Source organism: Lampris incognitus, chromosome 8, assembly GCF_029633865.1.
Source record: "Lampris incognitus isolate fLamInc1 chromosome 8, fLamInc1.hap2, whole genome shotgun sequence".
Lineage (NCBI taxonomy): Eukaryota > Metazoa > Chordata > Actinopteri > Lampriformes > Lampridae > Lampris > Lampris incognitus.
In genome coordinates this window covers 1,776,707-1,795,972 of record NC_079218.1, presented here as the reverse complement: position 1 = coordinate 1,795,972, position 19,266 = coordinate 1,776,707, and the positions used below count along the sequence as shown (strand labels likewise).

The window sequence follows — 19,266 nt, the reverse complement described above, 5'->3', positions numbered from 1 at the left end:
GCAATATAAAGGGGAAGTTTAAAACAGCTGAGCCATGGGAAATCCTTTATTGTAGCTACTGAGGTGATTTCCAGCTGTGACTTTGATTAATCCTACTCTTGAAACTGTATTTTCATAGCAGAGTTTTAACATTGGAGTCTATGGCCCCTCCGCTTGTAATCTCCCTCATGATGTCAGTTAAGCAAACATGGCAGAGATGTGAACAAAGCGAATTATTTTTGGTACATCCAGTGTTCCTCCAGTTCTCCTGTGCTGAGTTCAGCAGTGAATTATTTGTTGATTTGCAAAACACGATAGACGTCTCATTTACTTGCAACACTCATACCCGACTACATAATGGGCACTGTTGCTTCAACTGTGCACATGCGTGCAGCGGCATCGAGAGCGTTGGTCGAGCGAGCTCAAGAGTGAATGAGGAGAGGGAACGGCGACAGCAAGAACAAATGTTTTCCGAAGGTTTATATTCACCGCAACCACATGAGGTTCTTTATCATACAATCATAACTGCATAAAGGTTTTTAGGCTGATAGGTCCAGTAGTTTGCTATATTAGCCGCAGACAGACCCATAAAATCTCATAAAAAGACTTGTAAAAAAATAAGCTCGATAAAGAATTCATAAAGCACAGAACCACTGAAGCAGAAATAAAATACAAAAAATATAAAAACAAGCTAACATTGAGGATATGCAAGAAGGACTATTACACCAAAGAATTAGAGACCAATTAAAACAACACCAAAGGTATATGGATGGAAGGTGTAGTATTATGAGAAACAGATCTAGAAGCCCAAGCTGTCCTCAACATTTTAAGACTAAAAATAACATGGAAGACCTGACCAATGGCTTCAGCAGATTCGGGGGTTTTTTTGTTTTTGTTTTTTTGGGACTTTCCCCCCTTTATTTACCCAGTCCTATTTGGCCAATTACCCCACTCTTCAAAGCCACCCCCGGTCGCTGCTCCAGCCCCTCTGCCGAGCCGGCCAGGGAGGGCTGCAGACTAGCACACGTCTCCTCTGACACATGTGGCGGCACCAGCCGCTTCTTTCACCTGACAATTGAGGCGTTTCGCCAGGGGACTGTAACGTGTGGGAGGATCACGCTATTCCCCTCAGTCCCCCCCCCCCGAACAGGCGCCCCAACTGACCAGAGGAGGCGCTAGTGCAGCGACCAGGACACATACCCACATCCGGCTTCCCACCCGCAGACACGGGCAATTGTGTCTGTAGGGACACCCGACCAAGCCGGAGGCAACATAGGGGTTCTTTTTAAACGTGGACCCAAAGCTGGCAGAAGAAAAAAAAAATCGATGACACACAACCAATCACCAAGGGGAATGATAGTGAATATGGGGACAGAATTCCAAGTTCCATTTTTCTTTGCGTGGTAGAAGAGAAAGAAACCGTGGACACTGTAAACATATGCGAGAACAAAAACAAAAAAAATCTACTAACTGGAATGATATATTGATATGACAATAGTTAAAGTAATTGAAAGTAATGCAAACCACTAACCCACATCTATAACATGTCCTTTCAATCTGGTAAAGTTCCAAGCTAAATGAAAATCGCAGAAATCCTACCCTTATATAAAACCGGAGATAGACACCAATTTACAAACTACAGACCAATTTCATTATTGTCACAATTCTCAAAAATATTGGAAAGATTATTTGCTGCTAGACTAGACAAATTCATTGAGAAGTACAATCTGCTGACCGACCCGTACTGGTGCTCATTGCAATAGTTGAAGAAATAACTAATTGCATAGACCAAAAAAAGTTTGTTGTGGGAATATTTACAGATCTCAAAAAAAGAAGAAGCTTTTGACACTATTGATCACAACAGATTAATAGACAAATTGGAAAGGTGTGGTATCAGAGGGGTGGCACAGAATTGGTTAAGAAGCTATTTAAGTAACGGGCAGCAGTTTGTAAAGATAGGCGAACATAAATCATCATGCATGGATATTACTTGTGGTGTACCCCAGGGGTCAGGTTTGGGTCCAAAACTGTCCATTCTGTACTTAAATGTTATATGCAAGATATCATAAATACGGAAATTTGTTTTATTTGCAGATGACATGAAATATCCACCCCAAATAACACGCACGACAACCAATGGGTTATGTAAAAAGGAACTATATTATAGCCAATGGAAAAAAAAATAAATAAAAGGTCTATGTCAGTATCACACCATATATTACAATTGACATAAATCTTTCCACACACTGAATGTCTTTTTTCCCTGTTGATCCACCACTGGCTAAAAACATATTGTGGCGAACGTGGAAGTAGTGAGAAAGGTAACCTTTCAGTTTCCAATATTGAACTCACGCAGAGACGGAAACAAAAAAAAAAGTGAAACAATACATGGGAGTCATCTACCTGAACAACAATGTCAATCATGGTTTCAGTACCAAAGTTACACAACATAACAGAACGATAACTACAATTATACCACACTAAATAGTCATGCAACCACATAAAACACTTGCAAAACATTTAACAACATAACTAACAATCTGAACGCAGTGCCCGATGGGTAAAACAGGAGGGCACAATTCTAACGGGGTAGCCTCTCGCTACAATGTTGTAGCCAATTCGGGGGGCAGCCCGGCCGGACCGTCACAGTCGGGGCGCGAATTCGTGTATTCCGGATGGGTGCAGTGATCAGAGCGGTGCGGAGCTGGGCAAAGGAGGCTGCACAGTTGTCATCCCAGTTGAACTCCCATCCCTTCTCGGTGAGACGGTGTAGGGGAATGGCGATGGAGGCAAAATTGCGGACAAAACGTCGGTAGTAGGAGGCGAGCCCCGTGAAGCTGCGCACCTCGCTGACGTTTCGCAGAACTGGCCATTTCTCGACCGCCTCCACCTTAGAAGGATCAGTGGCCCAAAAACTTGGACTTGCATCGAAGGCAGTTGCATTTCTTGGGGTACAGGCGCAGGCATGTCAGCGGCATGAACCAGAAGGTCGTCAAGGTAAACCACGCACCGGTTGCGGGGGATGTGAGCCAGCACCCTCTCCATTAGTCTCTCGAATGTGGCAGGGGCATTGCAGAGACCAAAGGGCATCACACGAAACTGCCAGAGTCCCTGGCCTATGGTGAAGGCTGTCTTGGGTCTGGCTTCTGGTGCCAGCTCCACCTGCCAGTAACCGCTCTGTAGGTCAAGGGAGCTGAACCACTGTGACCCTGTAATGTGGTCCAGGGCATCGTCAATGCGGGGCAAAGGGTAGGAGTCCTTGTGAGTTGCATTGTTCAGCTGACGAAAGTCCACACAGAACCTCCAGGTGTCATCCTTCTTTTTGACCAGGAGGGCAGGGGCGGCCCAAGGGCTGTTGGATGGCTCTATCACCCCGGCCGCAGCCATCTCTAGAATCATCCGCTCTGCAGCTCCACGCTTGGTAAGCGCTAACCGGTAGGGTCGCAGTCTAATGGGCGGAGTTGTGCCAGTGTTGATTGTGTGCTGCACCAGGTTGGTCTGGGTGCACTCCTCACGTGCAGCAAAAATCTCAGTGAACGGAAACTTAAAAAAAGGTGAAACAATACATGGGAGTCATCTACCTGAACAACACTGTCAATCACGGTTTCAGTACCAAAGTTACACAACATAACAGAACGATAACTACAATTATACCAAACTAAATAGTCATGCAACCACATAAAACACTTGCAAAACATTTAACAACATAACTAACAATCTGAACGCAGTGCCCGATGGGTAAAACAGGAGGGCACAATTCTAACGGGGTAGCCTCTCGCTACAATATTGTAGCCAATTCGGGGGGCAGCCCGGCCGGACCGTCACAGTCGGGGCGCGAATTCGTGTATTCCGCACCGCGGACGACAACGTTAACCAGTAGACTAAAGGGTCCGATCCATTAGCCAAGGGCTACCGAGCCTATTCATCCGTGATCGTTACATTACCCCCTTCCTTCCTGAAGGGCGTGAGCTCGTGAAGGACCGTGAGGCCATCGGAAGCGTTTCCTGAAGGAAGGGGGTAGTGTAACATACACGAATAAGTAGACCCGTTCAGACCCTTTAGTCGACTGGTTAACGTTGTCACCCGCGGTGTGGAATACACGAGTTCGCGTCCTGGCTGTGACGGTTCCGCCGGGCTGCCCCCCGAATACGCTACAATATAATTGGTGGATCACAAAAACAAAAAAAACCTGAGATCTCAGAAAAGTTTCAAAGTTCAACAAAAATAAAATAAAACAAGTGCACTCAATTTCTACCACCCTCTTTTGCAATGAATTTCCTAGGTGATGACTGTGATGTAGGTGGAATGACAGCAGTGGACAGACGATGACTCTAGGTCCAACTGAAGAGCTCCAAAAAAAAAACCCAAAAACAAAACAGCCTTCACACATGCGCTGGACAGTTACTCATCACAAGTCCATAATAAATGTCCACTGCCATCTACTTTAATATGGCTCCTGCTCTGCAGTGTCTTTTTGTTGTTTTTCCTTCATTAACTTTTCATTAATTTTCATTAAGATGACATTGTGATCTGTAGTGAGAGTAGGGTGCAGGTGGAGGAGAGCCTGGAGAGGTGGAGGTATGCACTGGAGAGAAGAGGAATGAAAGTCAGTAGGAGCAAGATGGAATACCTATGTGTGAATGAGAGGGAGGACAGTGGAATGGTCAGGATGCAAGGAGTGGAGGTGACGAAGGCATATGAGTTTAAATACTTGGGGTCAACTGTCCAAAGTAACGGGGAGTGCAGGAGAGGGGTGAAGAAGAGAGTGCAGGCAGGGTGGAGTGGGTGGAGAAGAGTGTCAGGAGTGATTTGTGACAGAAGGGTGCCAGCAAGAGTTAAAGGGAAGGTTTACAAGATGGTTGTGAGACCAGCTATGTTGTATGGTTTGGAGACAGTGGCACTGATGAAAAGACAGGAGGAGGAGCTGGAGGTGGCAGAGTTGAAGATGCTAAGATTTTCATTGAGAGTGATGAAGAAGGACAGGATTAGGAAGGAGTATATTAGAGGGACAGCTCAGGTTGGACGGTTTGGAGACAAAGCAAGAGAGGCAAGATTGAGATGGTTTGGACATGTGTGGAGGAGAGATGCTGGGTATACTGGGAGAAGGATGGTGAAGATGGAGCTGCCAGGGAAGAGGAGAAGAGGAAGGCCAAAGAGGAGGTTTATGGATGTGGTGAGGGAGGACATGCAGATGGCTGGTGTGACAGAGGAAGATGCAGAGGACAGGAAGAGATGGAAACGGATGATCCGCTGTGGCGCCCCCTAACGGGAGCAGCCGAAAGTAGTAGTAGTCCATTAATTTTCATTAACTCAGAACGGTAATATACTACCTCAAAGTACATGAATTCAACATAAACATTAAATTCACCTAATAACTGTACAGTTCAAACAGCCAGCTGCTAGCGGAGCACCGTACTCAGCTTACATGAAGCTTGGCTGCATGAGGAGCTGAGAGCCTCAACACCACGTGCGGCACCTCGCCTGCCTGCGAGCCGAGCAGCACGCAGCCCTTTACTTGATTAGTGGCTGCGTGTGGCTCATAGGCACACAGCACAGCTAATTATGTCCTTTTCGAGATTATCCCGACTGGTTTTTACACAAGTACAGAGTCTAAATCTATTTTCTGTGTGCATTCATTGCTAATGTAGTTAACATGCTAAGCTAACAGCTAGAACCGTTCACTCACCGGAAGGTCAGAAGTTCCGAGTCTACAGTATCTCGTTTGAAGTAGCAGCTCCTCGGCCAGCTCTTGCGGTTCAGGGTTACACGCACCGCCGCTCACGGACTTTAATTAAGTCTGAATTTGTTTTCGCTCCGAAATCTCCGACGGACTGAACCGCCCGACGACAGAGGAGGAAAACAACGCCGCCCGCGGCGGAGCACATCAATACCAAGCGAGCACCCTCCCTTAAAGGGGAAGTAACACAACGGACCCACGTATCCTGCTCTCAGGGTCACGGCGGGCGGGATGCTGGAGCCCATCCCAGCAGCCACCGGGCGGCAGGCGGGGAGACCATACACATATACAGAGTAGACGCCGCATTGGCTGTTGGGGCGCGAGAAATACGGCCGCCATCTTGGACCGGTCATCCTACGAGTTGCCTAGCAGCAGAATACAAGACTGAGAAAGGGCTCGGGGGATTACTTTTCACAAGTAAGAGTGAACATCACTATTGGTTGTATTTTGTGAATATAATATTACTGTACTGTATTTATGTCCAACTGCAAAATCGTAGCCAGCTAGCTAGCTATAGGCTATGCTCAGCGCCGGTGTTCACCCGGCTATGAACTGAGACTTTATAAGTCATATTCCATAACACTGACTTTACAACTGACAAAAGAATGCTATTGTACAAATAAAACTATATTAACGTTACTGGTATTATATTGACCAGCGAATGTTACACAGGTGGCCCAGCACAGACTGTATTATTCACATGTAACCCATCCTAACAACAGGAAGATAGGGGAGAACCGGGCCCAAAGTAACACGCCGCCAAATTAGCACAGAGCTGTTTTCCAAGGAAACAAAACAGGACGTGACGCCATGAAGTCAGTGTGTGTGTTTATAAGACCTCTCCCTTCTCCCCAAACACTGGCGCGATACGCAGTTATTTAAACAAGTTATAGAGCGAAAGCTGTTTTTCATGCGGTAAGTAAAATTACGTGATCTGAGGTTTTTTTTCGAATTGCGTTTCATTCTTACAAGTTCCGGTAAATGACTTTATGTTGCTTTGTTAGCACATTTACTGTCTCGATGACAGAATAGTTTTAAATCGACAGGCTAGCACAGTTCATATGCTAGCCTGGCTAGCACAGTTCATATGCTAGCCAGGCTAAATGGAGAGGTGACCTGAGAGGGTCGAACGTACCAGCGAGGGGAGGGACAAAAGTAACGTAAATGTTTTCCCTAGCAGTTAATGTATTTTATTGTATTATACTTACAGAATAGTACAGTTAAGGTAATTCTTTTCAGCCTACATAGCCAATTGTTTTTAATTATCTGAGGACTTACCTTGCTTACGCCTTCACACAAACTGCAATTCTCCAAATGACGACAAAGACCAATTAGTTCCACCACGTGATGGCGGTGTGCGTGTGAAGGTTAGCACAAAAGCAATTGGTGAATTAAAAGAAATGAACAAAAGCGTGAATGGCTGATTCAAATATAATAACCAACCTCTATCACTGATGTTTTTGTGAAAATGTTGACAAAATACGAGGCTTGTATCAAAATTGCGTTACACAACATTGATAAATTGACGCTAAGAATATTTATTAGTCTATGAAACTCAAAATATTGCCTTGATGAATTGGCACAGATGTTAAATTGGGTCTGCAAGATTGGTTGATAAAGGTAAACGTGATCAGAATACAAAACCATAATTATACGATGCATCTTACGCTTTATGACAGCCGCTACTTTCGCACCGCAGCAATGCTACTTTGGTCCCGCAAGGGAGGTGCGGAAGTACCATCGCGCAAGTTGTGTTCTCCGTCTGTTTATGTCCAGATCATTTAACTGAGAAACATATGGAAAGTTGCTTCTGAAAGGGGACACATGTATGTTGTTTCTGATCAAATATGGCATCTATTACTGTCACCATACCGGAGTAAATTCGGAAAAAGTAAAAAGTGGTACTTTCGGCTCGGTTCTCCTACCTCTCATGTCTCATACCCACCTCACTTACTTAAAAATACAGAACATCTGACTGTAGAAGAGTTTGCAAACAAACCCACCGTATTCACAATTTCACCAGCTTTGGTTCATTGTCAACAAACATGCATCAAAATAGAAGTTTTGTTGAGGAAAGGTTCTATGAAATTTGAAGGAAAAAAATAAGCATGACCTCCTCTGTAAAATGTTTTTGTGTAGGCTCTCTCAAATCTCCCGTTTTCATTTTGAAGGTTTCCCAAAGACAATGTTTTGAGGAAGAAGTGGGAAGTGTCTTTGAGGAGGGAAGGATTCACGGCAAGGGATTCCTCCGTGCTCTGCTGTGAGCATTTTAAGCAGAGCAATTTTGATAGGACAGGTCAGATTGTCCGACTCAGACATGTAGTTATTCCATCCATCTTCAGCTTCCCGGTTCACCTCCAAAGAGTAGGTGTATCATCATAAGACTATTAGCATTAATAAATGTAAATATTCTATTATCAATTACAGGGCTGGGTGAGATATTCATCCATGTATATATATATATATATTCTTTCAAGTATTATACTTCCTCATTTTAGCCGGAAAGGGAAAGGACTACGTCTACCTCCAGAAGAGCTGAAGAGAGCCCGTCCGTGGCCTCTCAGGATGCCCCAGAACCTGCAGCCTCCCACCCACAACCTCAGCCTAATGATGTGAGTTTCTACTTTAAACATCATATCATAATGGTCCTGGACATATTCAAATCTCACTTGTTTGCTGCCACTCATATTAAACACACTCACAAATTAACCCATACACACAATTAAAGACATGTTGAACATGCATTCCTGACACACACACACACACACACACACACACACACTGTATACTTCCTACCCTCACATGTAAATATTTTGTGTTGTTGTCAGTGTTTATGTTTGTCCATTGTGTGTAATGTACTGGTCACCTATGTAAGCAACTTTGTACATGTGTAAATATGGTTGGGGCGGGGATTTATATATATTTTCATTTTCTCTGATATATAACATATATTGTTGTTATATATACTGTAGATATATAATGTGTTCATATATTGTTTATATATTTATATAGCCTAATCATATATTGTTTCTTCAACTTATTAAAATAGCTGACTTTACTGCCACTATCTGCTTCTGCCTCTCTATCATATTTTAGCATGTGTGTGTGTGTATGTGTGTGTATATATATATATATATATAGTGAGTGTTTTGCTAAATACCGTATTGTTCCGAATATAAGACGACCCTGATTATAAGACGACCCCCCCTTTTTAAAGACTCATTTTTGGAAAAATACTTTTTGAAGAGCAAATATTGGTTTTTATAAAGAAAAACATTATATTTGAAAATAATGATAATAAAAACACATTGAATAAAACAAGGTAGTCTGTTTAACAGCTTTTAAATAAAATTATGTTTTCAATATATTTTAGATGAAATTGTCACATTTAAATAAAAAAAATTAAATACATTTGTAAATGAATGACTTATGGTATTTAAATAGCATAAGAATGAAAATAAACTGTAGTCTATTGAGACTCTCCATCTCATAGTGAAAAAATAACCATTTCAACATTTCAATAACTGCATTAACCATCGAAGTGGTCTAATTTTAGAACGGTCTTGAAACAAATCTGACTGAGTGAGAATGTATATTGACATTCAAAAGTCTAGACCTCGAATGTAAGACGACCCCCACTTTTTCATACGTATTTCCAGGGTAAAAACCCCGTCTTATATTCAGAACAATACGGTAGCTACCTATCAGACATCACATACTATATCATATATCAGAATATTCTATTACTGTTAAGCCAACTATGAATATTAAAATACGTCAAACCATGTGTCCTGTATCATAGCTACATGTATGACGTTTTCAGCAACAAAAAAGGCGTGGAAATCAGTTTGATATTCAGCGAGTTATGATTGATTAACTGCGCTGACAGTTCACTGCGCCTGCCAAACACATTACACTGAGTGGAGCGGGTGACCGGTCCAAGATGGCGGCCCCACGGCTCGTCAGCGCCAATAGGCAGCAGCGGTCGATGCAGCGTCTACTCTTTATATGTCTATGGGGGAGACACCCTGGACAGGCCTCCAGGCTATCACAGGGCCGCCATACTGAAGAAAAACGCATTTTTGAGTGGAGGGGTACTTAAAGGTAGGTCCAGTTTAGGTGAGTTCAATGAAATGGGGACTGTTACTGACTGAACTTTCACCAAAGCTAAATTTCAATCAATTCAAGTCAATTTCGGGAGAAAATTAAGAGAGACAGTGAATGAAAAAATAAAGATGATTGTTCATTATCACAGATGATTTAGTGGAAATTATTGGGGTTTCAGTATAAAAGGCCACAGGAACAATAGTAACATAACCATCATAACAAATCTATGGTTAACTACCCTGGATACATTTACATAAAGTGTGGCGTGGTTTGTGTGGGTGGTGGTGGTGGTGTATCGCTGGGGGGGGGGGGGGGGGGGGGTAGGTGGGCCGGTCTGAGTCAAAAAGTCCAGGGCCATTTTTCATTCCCAGTCCGCTTGGAGCTAGCGCAGAAACAGCATACTAGCTCCAGCAAATTTAAGATTTATATTTTTTTCAATTTATTTCTGATTTTTCCCCTTTTCTCCCAATTTAGTGGCCAATCGCTCCCTATTCTAATTCAAACACCTGCCCTCGTACTGCATGCGTTCGCCAACTGCGTCTCTCCGGCCGGCAGTCTCGAAGGAGACGCCTTGCCACTTCCGTGACAAGGCGAATCCAGGCCGAACCACTGCTTTTTCCCCACACACAGAGACGCATTCATGTGATGGAACACAAGCCGACTCCGCCCCCCTCCGGAAGACAGCATTGCCAATTATTGCTGCTCCATCAATTCCAGCCATAGTCGGATCTGACGAGACCGGGGTGCGAACGCTGGCCCCCAGTGGGCAACTACATCGACACAAAGCTGATGCTTAGACCGCTACACCACCGCGGACAAGATTTATATTTATAACAGCCATCCATCCATCCATCCATTATCCAAACCGCTTATCCCGCTCAGGGTAGCGGGGATGCTGGAGCCTATCCCAGCAGTCATTGGGCGGCAGACAGATGTATATTTATAATTTCTTTATTGTCATTTCTCAGTACTCGTAAATGAAAACTGTCTCCCACATTTAACCCTTCCTATACACTAGGAACAGTGGGCAGGGACCAACGTACAGTTTTATAACAGCAGCACAGCACACATTTAATAAACGAACAATTTCTTTCCAAACATTGAAATATCTCATCTCATCATCAGCTGCTTCTCCAGGGTAGGGTCGCAGTGGCAGCAAGCCAAGTAGGGCACTCCAGATGTCCCTCGCCCCAGTAATGCCCTCCAGCTCCTCCTGGGGAATCCCAAGGTGTTCCCAGGCCAGATTGGACATGTAGTCTCTCCAGCGATTTCTGGGTCTATCCTGCGGTCTCCTCTCAGTTGGCTGTGCCTGGAAAACCTCCAAAGGAAGGCACCAAGGAGTCATTCTACTCAGATGCCGAACCACCTCAACTGGCTCCTTTCGACGCAAAGGAGCAGCAGCTCTACTCCGAGCTCCCTCCGAATGTCCGAGCTCCTCACCCTATCTCAAAGACTGAGCCAAGACACTCTATGGGGGAAACTCATTTCAGCCGCTTGTATCTGTGATCTCAGCCTTTCGGTCACTACCCAAAGCTCATGACCATAGGTGAGGGTTGGAATGAAGATTGACTGGTAAATTGAGAGCTTTGCCTTCTGGCTCAGCTCCCTCTTCACCACAACGGTCTGGTACAACATCGGCATTACTGCTGATGCTGCACCAATCCGCCTGTCAATCTCCAGCTCCATCCTACCATCACTCGTGAGCAAGACCCCAAGATACTTCAAGTCTTGAACTCCTTCACTTGAGGCAACAACTCATCCCCAACCCGGAGGGAGCAATCCACCATTTTCCGGTAGAGAACCATGGCCTCAGACTTGGAGGTGCTGACTTTCATCCCGTCCTTTTCACACTCAGCTGCAAACCGCCCCAGTGCATGCTGGAGGTCGCGGAAGCCAACAAAACCACATCATCTTGCGAAGAGCAGAGATGCAATTCTGAGGTTCCCAAAATGGACACACTCATCACCTTGGCCGCGCCCTGAGATCCTGTCCATGAATATCACAAACAGAGTCAGAGACAAGGGACAACCTTGGCGGAGTCCGACACCCACCGAAAATGTGTTTGACTTTGTGCCAAGAATACGGACACAGCTCTCACTTTGGTTATACAAGGAGCGGATGGCTTGTAGCAACTGCCCCAGTACTCCATACTCCCGCAGTACCCCCACAGAGTGCCCCAGGGTACATGGTCATAAACGTTCTCCAAGTCCACAAAACACACGTAGACTGGCTGGTCAAACTCCCATGTCCCCCTCAGCACTTCCACAAGGGTAAAGAGTTGTTTCCACTGTTCCACGGCCAGGACGGAATCCACATTGTTCCTCCTGGATCCGAGGTTCGACAATTGGCTGGAGCCTCCTTTCCAGCACCCTAGAATAGACATTACCAGGGAGGCTGAGCAGCATGATGCCCCGATAATTGGAGCAGCACACTCTCCGGCCCAGGGCGTGCTGACATTCAAATAAAAATAAATAAATAAAATGCTACTTGCTTGTAATTTGGAATGACAAAAGCGTTTGCTGCTTCTCCAAGCTGTTGTTAAATGTTGACTCCCGTAAGGCTCACCTCTATTACTTTGGTTTCCAATAAGAAGGCACAGAGTTCCCACTCCCAAGTTATAAAGTGGCAGGTGACAGCCATGTACACCTCCATACTCACTGAGGTCCAAATGTCCATTGTGAAACTTAAGGCAGTTGAGTTTTCAACGACAGTTAAAATCAGAGCGTGTGAAATACTGGAGCGTTAGGGTACAGTGTAGTCGGGCTCCATCTTCTTCATTAATTTTCTGAAGCCTTCGCCTTCGACAGCATTAATGAGTCTCTTAAACATAGCGATGAACTCTACTATGGCATCTGTTATGTCTCCTTCTTTTCTCCGTTATTGGTTTTTGGAACTGTAGGGTCTGCTGTGTAGGTTTGGGTGTGGTTGAGGATGTTGATGGCTGCAATGCCGTGGGGACCTATGGACAAGTTATTAGGCTTTTTTATGCCAATAATTGCCTTAGCCCCAGATGGTCCCACATTACTCCTTATGTTTTATTTTAACTATTCGGATCAGTTGCAACTATTTTCCAAGCAAAGTAAGTGCATGTTTTTAGCATGTGTAATGTTACTGTTTAAACGGCGGATAAAAGCAGCTTGATAATGGGATTGGAAAACAGACATGAGCTAAGTTAAGTTTGCTAGCTTGTATAGTCTCGGTTTTTACACCATATAAGTATTCTTATATGGTGCCTACTACTTACAGGATTCAGGTGATGTGTCATGCTTGTTGTGCCTCCGTGGTAGGCCAGTTTCAAATTGCATATTTGGCACACTGCCTTGTCATCGCTTAATTTAAAGTCTCAACACACAGCTGAGGTCTTCGGACTTTGGTCTTCCCTTTAACGGCCAAGCTGAACTGAAGCGTGACATCACTGCTGTGAGTGAGAGGAATGTCAGCTGAGATGGTATATATTTTCACATTTTAACAGTGCAATTAAAAAGTATAAATACACAAACCCCAATTCCAATGAAGTTGGGACGTTGTGTAAAAAGTGAATAAAAACAGAATACAATGATTTGCACATCCTTTTCCACCTATATTCAATTGAATACACTAAAAGACAAGATATTTAATGTTCAAACTGATAAACTTTATTGTTTTTTGCAAATATTCACTCATTGTGAATGTGATGCCTGCAACACGCTCCAAAGAAGCTGGGACAGGGGCATGTTCACCACTGTGTTGCATCACCTTTCCTTTTAAAAACACTCAAGTGAGCCTTTGGGAACTGAGGACACTAATTGTTGAAGCTTTGTAGGTGGAATTCTTTCCCATTCTTGCTTGATGTACTACTTCAGTTGCTCAACAGTGCGGGGTCTCCGTTGTCGTATTTTGCGCTTCATAATGCACCACACATGTTCAATGGGAGACAGGTCTGGACTGCAGGCAGGCCAGTCCAGTACCCGCACTCTTTTACTACGAAGCCCCGCTGGTGTAACACGTGCAGAATGTGGCTTGGCATTGTCTTGCTGAAAAAAGCAGGGACGTCCCTGAAAAAGACGTCGCTTGGATGGCAGCATATGTTGCTCCAAAACCTGTATGTACCTTTCAGCATTAATGGTGCCTTCACAGATGTGATAGTTACCCATGATGCCATGGGCACTAACACACCCCCATACCATCACAGATGCTGGCTTTTGGACTCTGGGCTGATAACAATCTGGATGGTCCTTTTCCTCTTTAGCCCGGAGGACACCACGTCCATGATTTCTAAAAACAATGTGAAATGTGGACTCGTCAGACCACAGCACACTTGTCCACTTGGCGTCAGTCCATCTCAGATGAGCTCGGGCCAGAGAAGCCGGCGGGTGGTGTTTCTGGGTGGTGTTGATATCTGGCTTTGGCTTTGCATGGTAGAGTTTTAACTTGCACTTGTAGATGTAGCGACCAACTGTGTTAACTGACGATGGTTTTCCCAAGTGTTCCTGAGCCCACGTGGTCATATCCTTTACACAATGATGTCGGTTTTTAATGCAGTGCTGCCTGAGGGGTCAAAGGTCACGGGCATCCGATGTTGGTTTTGGGCCTTGCCGCTTACGTGCAGAGATTTCTCCGGATTCTCTGAATCTTGTGATGATATGATGGACTGGAGATGATGAAATCCCTAAACTCCTTGCAGTTGGACGTTGAGAAACGTTGTTCTTAAACTGTTGGACTATTTGCTCACACAGTTGTTCACAAAGTGGGGAACCTCGCCCCATCCTTGCTTGTGAACGACTGAGCCTTTCTTCGGGGATGCTCCTTTTATACCCAGTCATGACACTCCCCTGTTCCCAGTTAACCTGTTCACCTGTGGAATGTTCCAGACAGGTGTTTTTTGAGCATTCCTCAACTTTCCCAGTCTTTTGTTGCCCCTGTCCCAGCTTCTTTGGAACATGTTGCAGGCATCACATTCACAGTGAGTGAATATTTGCAAAAAACAATAAAGTTTATCAGTTTGAACATCAAATATCTTGTCTTTGTAGTGTATTCAACTGAATATAGGTGGAAAAGGATTTGCAAATCATTGTATTCTGTTTTTATTCACGTTTTACACAACGTCCCAACTTCACTGGAATTGGGGTTTGTAGTACAAGATGGGCTGACAAATGTAGTTTGCAGGTCGCCCTTATTTATAGCCAAAATTTAACAAGAAAAAAAAATCAGAATCCCAAAATTGAAACCAAATACCTACCCAATGAACGAATATCCGAATACTTGGATATTCAGGTCTAGCCTTACTGATGATACAGTCACTCGAAGTTGTAATCAGTTTGCAGCTTCTGGCTTCAAGGAACTGCTAGCAATACAAACTAGTGCTGCTCCAAGGAGCTGTGATGCGTTTAGACGACGTAGGAAATCCCTGCTCAGCACCACGAGAAAACACGTCACTGAGTTCAGACACATTTTGGGCACACTTCAATTTAACCACGAAAATCAAATCATGATTTTGATTTGACAAGACCAGCAGAGAAGGCCCTGATGGCCCTGATAGCCCACCACTGTTTGTCGATACACACACACATACACACACACACACACACACTTAGAGGATCAGTGGACGGTTGTGATGGGGGGGTCACTTAAAGGGGCTTTGTGTAATATTTCCTCTTCATCATATTCTAGCAGGAAATGCTAAGTGGTACTGATTGAAACAAAGTAACGCCCCCCCCCCCCCCCCAACACACACACAAACACACACTCTTCACATCTCTGCATGGACAAACAGACAAGACTAGGTCAAAACCCAGTACATGGCTGGACCGTGTATGGCCCATGTTCAACTGTGGCCAGTTTATTACAGGGATAGTCAGCGGTCATGTCTATAATGTGAATTCCTGGACATTAAATATTCATCTGCAATTTTCTGTAGTGGTCCCAGCAATATTTGTTGTTAAAAGTGTGTTGAAGTAGCATATCACATGACATGGTTAAACTACGTTTGAGTAGAAATAAAAGCCTATAACTGCAGTTGCAAGAACAACACTTTCCCCTCATATCTTGGGATGTTTGATTTGAAAGAGAACTTAATTTAATTGTAAGTATACCTATTCTAATCAACTCCACCAGCTCTTTCATCTGTTTCTATCGGCAGATGTCTCTCGTTTTTCTAAGACTCACTCTGTATTGACAGACGAATTCACAAAGAATGGACTGTGACTACTGACAGCATCATGAATTGTGCATCACTTGCAACCACTATCTGCCCCGTCTCAAGGTCCGATTCACAAAAGATATTGTGCAAATGATATAGGAGCGCAAACACACCCATAAAGGTTTGCAGCCGAGATCAATTTGCCCTTGTTTTGCATCTGATTGCAATTATCCATGTGGCAAAGTATAAACGGAGGCTTTGCACCGAGGACACAGTAGGCAGGCTCAGTCCCATCCTTCACGTCATCAAGCAGCTGAAGACACTAATGAGTTTCACTCCAACCGCGCGTGGGCATTAGCGCTGGTGTTTTGCAACGAGACTCAATTGCATAGAAAGGGGCCAATTTTGCACCAAATGTATGCATACTACCTAATGTAAATACAAGCAAATAGCACCAGAGCACCGACACGCCATTTGCTTAGCAGAGCAGTTAGGGGCGCATTTCACCCTTCGTGGGTGCTTTGCGAATAACAGTTTCTTTTTGTCTTATTGAGCAGGCTTGGGCGGCACGGTGGCACAGTGGTTAGTGCAGTCACCTTACAGCCAGAAGGACCTGGGTTTGAGTCCCGGGGTAGTCCAACCTTGGGGGTCGTCCTGGGTCGTCCTCTGTGTGGAGTTTGCATGTTCTCCTGTGTCTGCGTGGGTTTCCTCCGGGGGCCCCGGTTTCCTCCCACAGTCCAAAGACATGTAGGTCAGGTGACTCGGCCGTACTAACCTGTACCTAGGTGTGTGTGTGTGTGTGTGTGTGTGTGTGTGTGTGTTGGCCCAGTGACGGCCTGGCGGTCTTTCCAGGGTGTCTCCCCGCCTGCCGCCCAATGACTGCTGGGATAGGCTTCGGCATCCCCGCGACCCTGAGAGCAGGACAAGCGGATGGCTGGATGTGCAGGTTTAGTGACCACAGCAGCTGTACAACCCTTTTGGGAGTTCTCCAGTGAGTGTTTTGTCAGAGGGATTGCTATTTGGGGTGCTTTAACTGTGTGCGTTCCCTCATGCCGCTCTGGCTTGGCCGACCAGTCGTGTAACTTCAGTGACGTTATCGGTCACCTGATCAAGCAGCACAATCGTGTCAAACATGATCACTCAGCCAGTCAGTCAGTCAGTCAGTCAGCCAGCCAGCCAGCCAGTCAGTGATTCAGTCAGTCAGCCAGCCAGCCAGTCAGTAAGTCAGTCAGTAAGTCAGTAAGTCAGCCAGTCCGTCAGTCCGTCAGTCAGTCAGTAAGTCAGTCAGTAAGTCAGCCAGTCCGTCAGTCAGTCAGTAAGTCAGTCAGTAAGTCAGCCAGCCAGCCAGCCAGTCAGTCAGTCTGTAAGTCAGTCAGTAAGTCAGCCAGTCCGTCAGTCAGTAAGTCAGCCAGTCAGTAAGTCAGTAAGTCAGTAAGTCAGCCAGTCCGTCAGTCAGTCAGTAAGTCAGTCAGTAAGTCAGCCAGCCAGCCAGCCAGTCAGTCAATCAGTGATTCAGTCAGTCAGCCAGCCAGTCAGTAAGTCAGCCAGCCAGCCAGCCAGTGATTCAGTCAGTCAGCCAGCCAGTCAGTAAGTCAGCCAGCCAGCCAGCCAGCCAGTCAGTCAGTAAGTCAGCCAGCCAGCCAGCCAGTGATTCAGTCAGTCAGCCAGCCAGTCAGTAAGTCAGCCAGCCAGCCAGCCAGCCAGTCAGTCAGTAAGTCAGCCAGCCAGCCAGCCAGCCAGTGATTCAGTCAGTCAGCCAGTGATTCAGTCAGTCAGCCAGCCAGTCAGTAAGTCAGCCAGCCAGCCAGTCAGTCAGTCAGTCAGTCAGTCAGTCAGTCAGTCAGCAACATTCAAATTTGTAGGGCTGGCCCGCTGGTCCGATCCAGCCAATAAACACAGAAGCCAGGCGGGAGGAGTTGATTGTATTGTTTGGCAGCCCATTTGGCTCACACACCTCAGCTTCACAGTCCACAGCTTACTACTGATGCCCCACCGGGTGTCTGTTCTTACATGGCTCATACACCTCAGCTTACTACTGATGCCCCACCGGGTGTCTGTTCTTACATGGCTCATACACCTCAGCTTACTACTGATGCCCCACCGGGTGTCTGTTCTTACATGACTCACACACCTCAGCTTACTACTGATGCCCCACCGGGTGTCTGTTCTTACATGGCTCACACACCTCAGCTTACTACTGATGCCCCACCGGGTGTCTGTTCTTACATGACTCACACACCTCAGCTTACTACTGATGCCCCACCGGGTGTCTGTTCTTACATGGCTCACACACCTCAGCTTCACAGCCCACAGCTTACTACTGATGCCCCGCCGGGTGTCTGTTCTTACATGGCTCATACACCTCAGCTTACTACTGATGCCCCACCGGGTGTCTGTTCTTACATGACTCACACACCTCAGCTTACTACTGATGCCCCACCGGGTGTCTGTTCTTACATGACTCACACACCTCAGCTTACTACTGATGCCCCACCGGGTGTCTGTTCTTACATGGCTCACACACCTCAGCTTACTACTGATGCCCCACCGGGTGTCTGTTCTTACATGGCTCATACACCTCAGCTTACTACTGATGCCCCACCGGGTGTCTGTTCTTACATGGCTCATACACCTCAGCTTACTACTGATGCCCCACCGGGTGTCTGTTCTTACATGACTCACACACCTCAGCTTACTACTGATGCCCCACCGGGTGTCTGTTCTTACATGGCTCACACACCTCAGCTTCACAGCCCACAGCTTACTACTGATGCCCCACCGGGTGTCTGTTCTTACATGACTCACACACCTCAGCTTACTACTGATGCCCCACCGGGTGTCTGTTCTTACATGGCTCACACACCTCAGCTTCACAGCCCACAGCTTACTACTGATGCCCCACCGGGTGTCTGTTCTTACATGACTCACACACCTCAGCTTACTACTGATGCCCCGCCGGGTGTCTGTTCTTACATGGCTCACACACCTCAGCTTACTACTGATGCCCCACCGGGTGTCTGTTCTTACATGACTCACACACCTCAGCTTACTACTGATGCCCCACCGGGTGTCTGTTCTTACATGACTCACACACCTCAGCTTACTACTGATGCCCCACCGGGTGTCTGTTCTTACATGACTCACACACCTCAGCTTACTACTGATGCCCCACCGGGTGTCTGTTCTTACATGACTCACACACCTCAGCTTACTACTGATGCCCCACCGGGTGTCTGTTCTTACATGACTCACACACCTCAGCTTACTACTGATGCCCCACCGGGTGTCTGTTCTTACATGACTCACACACCTCAGCTTACTACTG

At 45.7% G+C, this 19,266-nt stretch overlaps 1 protein-coding gene across 1 annotated transcript in view; it reads right to left on the bottom strand.

The window, feature by feature from the left end:
- The window catches only part of dlg2 (discs, large homolog 2 (Drosophila)), a 472,305-nt gene that overhangs the window by 48,548 nt on the left and 404,491 nt on the right, over positions 1 to 19,266 (bottom strand). The gene's annotated exons all lie outside the window — the stretch shown is intronic.